This window comes from Staurois parvus, unplaced genomic scaffold (assembly GCF_062004578.1).
Source record: "Staurois parvus isolate SC_StPar_1 unplaced genomic scaffold, SC_StPar_1.0 ptg000676l, whole genome shotgun sequence".
In the NCBI taxonomy this organism is placed as follows: domain Eukaryota; kingdom Metazoa; phylum Chordata; class Amphibia; order Anura; family Ranidae; genus Staurois; species Staurois parvus.
The window spans coordinates 553,768-560,606 of NW_028318472.1; positions in this window are offsets into that span (position 1 = coordinate 553,768).

Sequence of the window (6,839 nt, forward strand, 5' to 3'; positions counted from 1 at the left end):
ACTGGCGGCCCTCCAGCTGATGCAGAACTACAAGTCCCATGAGACATTGCAAGGCTGACAGTTACAGTCATGACTCCCACAGGCAGAGGCATGATGGGACTTGCAGTCCCACAATAGCTGGAGGGCCTTCAGTTTGACACCCCTGCAGTAAAGTGATGCGCTCAACTCTCTGCTCTTTCGTCCTATCAGCATGCTGGTAGTCAGCATATGACCTGATTGGCTCCTTCTGCTGCTTCTTCCGCACACATTCCACTCCAATAGACTAATACAAGGTCACATTCAGGGACTTGTAGTTGAAATAATACATTTAATGGTGTACTAATGTTTATATTTTATTAATGATTATATATTTTTTCTTTATTCTTCCTGGTGTGAGATGGGGAAACAGCTTTCATTGTTTGAACACTGATTGAAGTAAATTAAAAACGTTCTGACTGACATTCTGCAGTTTAGCCACAAGATGTCACTGTTTTTTCTAACACAGCCTCAGACTGCATAGAGATTTCTGTATTCATGAAGGGGTGGAGTTTTACACTTGGAGAGTGAACAGGAAAAGGAGAGGAGAGCAGCCATGCTTGAGAGAGAGAAGGGGGGCTGTGTGATCTCAGAATCCAATGCCATCCAGATGTGAGGACAGCCCTCCATAATCAGAAATTCAGTTGAGTGAAGCTGATGGTGTTCAAGACGCTAACCCTGTTCAAAGAAAGGAAGATTGCTGATGGGAAGCTGAGGAAATAAGCAATATATATACTGTGATATCACATGCTTTGTGGAGAGACATTTGTTCTGTTCAGAGTCACCAGCGGATGCAAAGCAGACCCGGGTTGGTAAGATCGTGCACGCACCTTATTTCAGTGTTGGCGCCTATAGGACTGAGACAGGCCTTTAGTTAGGGTCTCTTTGTGTCAGGCCACAAGTGTTGTTACTGATCATTGGAAGGACTCCACAACTTAAAGTGACATTTCACATTGGAGAGATGATAAAATCCTACAAACTCAAGCCAGACTGGCGTTTTGCTCAGAAGGAATACTCAGGCACGTGCTACAGGACCAGTTATGGGGGGGGGGGGAATACTGTATATTTGTGTAAGATTGTAAGCTGTTGTGCTGCACCGCAGACTAGCCCATACCGTACCCCCATACACTGATTCCTGCTCTATAGGGTAATAACAGGTAAGGTGTGGCAGCTTAGTTGTGCCCCCCAGTAGGTAAATTACTACACCTTCTACCTTCATCCATCAGAAGGCGCCGTGCTGTGCAGCACAAGGGTCTCAGCCTTTGGGCTGGGTGGATGTAAATTTATTGTATGTTCCCAGCATTTGTGGTTGTGTTTATTTGCCACATCTAAGTAAAATTCTGTTGTGACAAAATCTGGTGTTGGGGTTGCTTTCCTCGTTCGTGACTTCACTGTATCCTGGGGAGCCCCCCCCCGGGACACGGCTTATACTGGAGTTCAGCTTTAAAAACTTTGCATAGACTCCAATGAATTTTGTGAAAATGTATTGATTTTTGTCAAAGTTTCAGGGAAATAAAAACTCACAATTTCACTCCTCTCCACACAATATTCTTCGGTGCCTCAAGTAACATGATCTATAGTCATCCCTTTGACACGGATCATATTTTGGAGGTCTGTCCAATGTTAGGGAAATCTCCTCATAGACAGGAACCTTCCTATTCCCATCAGAAGATTCTTCCATATTTCCCCAAATTTTGGATTTTCCTTCACTTTTTGTCCCAATGACAACGGTCACCAGGACATACAGGGTAGAGGTATCCAGCAGGGACACAGGAGTCAATAAAAACATGACTGAGGTGCTAACAATCCAATTCCTTCAATATATATCTGTAGACATACGTTGGCTTTAGCTCCATTCAACACTGATATTTTAAGTATAGGTGGAGTTTTGTGGGTGTAGACAGTTCTTGGCTTCTTGTTATGGGGTGCTCCGAGAGAACTCCCTAGCTCCCAGGCCAGGAAGGAGCTTGATGGTGCTGGATGTCTTTTAGCCAGGAAATGAGGCAGAGATCTATCTGACTTGCTGCAGCTTCTAATGTACATTGTAAGAAGCTCACAGTGTGCGGTGACATCAGATTAAGTAATTTCAGTCCAGAAGAGGAGCCGGCACAACTCTGCAAAAATAAAGGGAAGGTTGGTAGTCAGCTGCAATTGACATCTTGTTATAGGACCTGGGTCACAGACATGGATCTGAGGCATAGTCATAGCACCTGGGTCATAGACATAGATCTGGGTCATAGATATAGGACCTGGGTCACAGACATGGATCTGGGTCAGACATGAATTTGGGTAATAGACATAGGACCTAGAACATAGACATGGACCTGGGTCATGGATATAGGACCTGGATCTTAGACATGGACCTGGGTCATGGATATAGGACCTGGATCTTAGACATGGACCTGGGTCATGGATATAGGACCTGGGTCATAGACATACGACTTGGGTCACATACATGGATCTGAGTCATAGGATCTGGGTCATAGACATGAACCTGGGTCACAGACACAGATCTGGGTCACAGACATGAACCTGGGTCATACACATAGGACATAGACATGGATGTGGGTCATGGACATAGGACCTAGGTCATAGACATGGATATGGGTCACAGACCAAGGACCTGGGTCATAGACATGAACCTGGGTCACAGACATAGGATATGGGTCTAGACATGAATCCTGGTCACAGACACGGATCTGGGTTACAGACACAGGCCTGGGTCATTACCATATGACCTAGGACTTATACATGAATATGGATATGGGTCACGGACATAGGACCTGGGTCATGGACATGGGATCTGGGTCACAGACACGGATCTGGGTTACAGACATAGATCTGGGTCTAGACATGAACCTGGGTCACAGACACAGACTTGGGTCATAGACATAAGACATGGATATGGGTCATGGACACAGGACCTGGGTCTTAGACACAGATCTCGGTCTAGACATGAACCTGGGTCACAGACACACACCTGGGTCATAGACATAGGACCTAGGACATAGACATGGATATGGGTCATGGACATAGGGTCTGGGTCACAGACATAAACCTGGGTCAAAGACTTAGGACCTAGCACATAGACTTGGATATGGGTCATAGACATAGGACCTGGGTCTTAGACATGGACCAGGGCCATAGACACGAACCTGTGTAACAGACACGGACCTGGGTCATAGACATAGGACCTAGGACATAGACATGCATATGGATATGGGTCATGGACATAGAACCTGGGTCACAGACACAGATCTGGGTCACAGACATAGGTTCTGGGTCTAGACATGAACCTGGGTCACAGACACAGACCTGGGTCATAGACTTAGGACATAGACATGGATATGGGTCATGGACATAGGACCTGGGTCATGGACATGGGTCCTGGGTAACAGACATGGGTCTGGGTCACAGACATAGGACCTAAGACATGGATATGGGTCATGGACATAGGACCTGAGTCATGGACATGGGACCTGGATCATAGACATGGACCTGGGTCACAAACATAGGACCTAAGACATAGACATGGGTCATGGACATAGGACCTGGGTCTTAGACACAAACCTGGGTAACAGACATAGGACCTGGGTCACAGACACAGACCTTGTACATAGACATGGATATGGGTCATGGACATAGGACCTGGATCTTAGACATGGACCTGGGCTATAGACACGGACCTGGGTCATAGACACGGACCTGGGTCATAGACACGGACCTGGGTCATAGACACGAACCTGGGTCATAGACATAGGACCTAGGACATAGACATGGATATGGGTCATGGACATAGGACCTGGGTCTTAGACATGGACCTGGGTAACAGACACGGACCTGAGTCAGTAGACATGTCTCCCGGTGAAAGCTCTGCCTGTGCTGCGGCTAATTGAGGAACATGTTATGTTATCTGCCTTCAGTGGACACCATGCCGAGAAATAAATAAATAAATAAAATGACAGTGATCTTCTCAGGCATGATAACACATCTGAGAGTGACAAGACGCATATTATGTTCTGTTTGCTAAACATTAAAATTCCATCTGCTCACGACTTCCCAGAGCTGTCACTCCGCACGTCTTGACTTGTAAACATGCATGTCTTTCAGCAACACACCAGAGCCGGGTGAAGAGTCGCTGCGTGGAGTCACTGTGCCTGGATAGGAGAAGAAGGAACATTTTACGGCTGCATTTTGTAGATTTGCACATCCATCCAGCAATACAGGAGGGCACTTCTGGGTAAAGTTCTATGAGCTAGCTCTGATGAAGAAAGGACACCCTTCGAAACGCGTCAGCTGTACTGAATATCATCCCCTCGATGGGATTTGCGCTATCTTCAAGTCCCTTTGAGGACTTACATGCCTGATTTTATTCGCTGTTTGTGAGTATATTTTTATAATGAATAAATTTTGGTTACTGAGGTAATGCGCAAGGTTGGTGCGCTTCTCGTTTTCATTTTGTTCTGCAGTATTGGTCGGGCTTCCCCAGCCTTGTTTGGAGCCGCACAACCCTATATGCATTGGTGGACGATGTTTCCAGGTCTGGTTCCATCTATTCGCCACCCGTCTGGGTCCTAGAGCGCAGGAGAATTCGTCTTTGATTTACTATGAGTGGTGTTGGCATGCTGTTCAAACAGAGAGAGGTGCAACAACCATTCTCATATATTAGACGATGATTAATATTTCTGCCACTAGGAGGCACTGTTGCTTGCTTGTATAATGTAATGTCCTCGCTAGCGGAACTACATGGCTGTGATGTCATTTCCTGTCTCTGTGTTCCTGTTGTTTCTAATAAAAATAGCTCAGCTATGTGTCCCGCACCATCCCGGGTAAGAGCCCTATCTGCGGCAGCTGAACTCTGATGGCGTATTCATAAAAACATATGCAGAAATATCCATCCTATAGGTACGTTTGTTATATGTGAATGGGGGAAATTCGAATGTTACTAGGCTATTTTATCTCCAGGTTGAATGTTATTCATTCATACAGAAGAGCATGAGTCAGGAAAATACTCCATTTTGGCCACTAGATGGAGCCGACGATCACATGAAATAAGTATTTATCTCCATCTAGTGGAAATATGGCGATATTATCCCAAACCGCTCTTTTTAGTGAATGATCAACATTCACACGTAATGAATATACAGTACATGCAAGTAACTGTGCCACCCAGGACATAGTTGCCATTTGTGCCTATGGACAGCCAAGGTGAAGAGCTGGATTTTCCCTGTATAGTTATCAGCCATGAGAGCCACTCATTCCATACAGGTTCATTCACACATTGCCATGATATATAGATCAAGTTCAGACCAGTAAATCACGGAAATGTTCGGCGTATACCATGTGACAGGACATACACGGGGCTGTTTGGGGTTTATAGGCCTTAGGAATCCCCGGTCCATAATAAGGGTCATGTTAAATGTTGGGATTCAAGCGAAATTTAGAGTAAAGTACAAAGGTGACGGTGAGGGGTGAAGGTTAGAGTTTGTTTGAAGGTGGAAGTGAGGGCAACGGTTAAGTGTTAGGGTTCAGGTGAAGACTAGAGATACATTTTAGTTTGAGGGAGAGGTTAGGGTTAGGTTATAGGCTGAAGGTGGGGGTTAGGGTTAAGTTGTAGGGTGAAGGTGGGGGTTAGGGTTAAGTTTTGGGGTGAAGGTGGGGGTTAGGGTTAAGTTGTAGGGTGAAGGCGGGGCTTAGGGTTAAGTTTTGGGGTGAAGGTGGGGGTTAGGGTTAAGTTTTGGGGTGACGGTGGGGGATAGGGTTAAGTTTTGGGGTGACGGTGGGGATAGGGTTAAGTTTTGGGGTGACGGTGGTTAGGGTTATATTGTAGGTTGAAGGAGGGGTTAAGGTTAAGTTTTGGGGGTTAGGGTTACGTTGTAGGTTGAAGGCGGGGGTTACAGTTAAGTTTTGGGGTGAAGATGGGGGTCAGGGTTACATTTTGGGGTGAAGGTGGGGGTTAGAGTTACATTTTGGGGTGAAGGCGGGAGTTAGGGTTACGTTGTAGGTTGAAGGCGGGGGTTACAGTTAAGTTTTGGGGTGAAGTTGGGGGTAAGGGTTAAGTTTGGGGGTGAAGGGGGTTAGGGTTAAGTTTTGGAGCGAAGGTGGGGGTTAGGGTTAAGTTTTGGGGTGAAGGTGGGGTTAGGGTTAAGTTTTGGGGTGGAGGTTGGGTTAGGGTTAAGTTTAGGGGTGATGGTGGGGGATAGGGTTCAGTTTTGGGGCGAAGGGGGGGTTAGGGTTAAGTTTAGGGGTGAAGGTGGGGTTAGGGTTAAGTTTTGGGGTGAAGGTGGTGTTAGGGTTAAGTTTAGGGGTGATGGTGGGGGCTAGGGTTAAGTTTTGGGGTGAAGGTGGGGTTAGGGTTAAGTTTTGGGGTGAAGGTGGTGTTAGGGTTAAGTTTAGGGGTGATGGTGGGGGATAGGGTTAAGTTTTGGGGTGACGGTGGGGGCTAGGGTTAAGTTTTGGGGTGAAGGTGGGGTTAGGGTTAAGTTTTGGGGTGAAGGTGGGGTTAGGGTTAAGTTTTGGGGTGAAGGTGGGGTTAGGGTTACGTTTTGGGGTGAAGGTGGGGTTAGGGTTAAGTTTTGGGGTGACAGTGGGGGATAACTGTTATAGTTAAAATTAGGGTAAAGTTTGAAGGTTAGGGTTAAAGGTCAATGGAAAGTTGACTCAAAGTGACCCCGCCCCCTTCCCCACCCCAGATGCATTGACATGAATTGGATGGGGAAGGCAAAAACAAGAACCAGACTTTCTCAGAAAGTGTTGAAATGTATGTGGTAGGGTTGGGATTTGGGTGAATGCTGACACTACATGACAGGATCACGTGTTAGGAT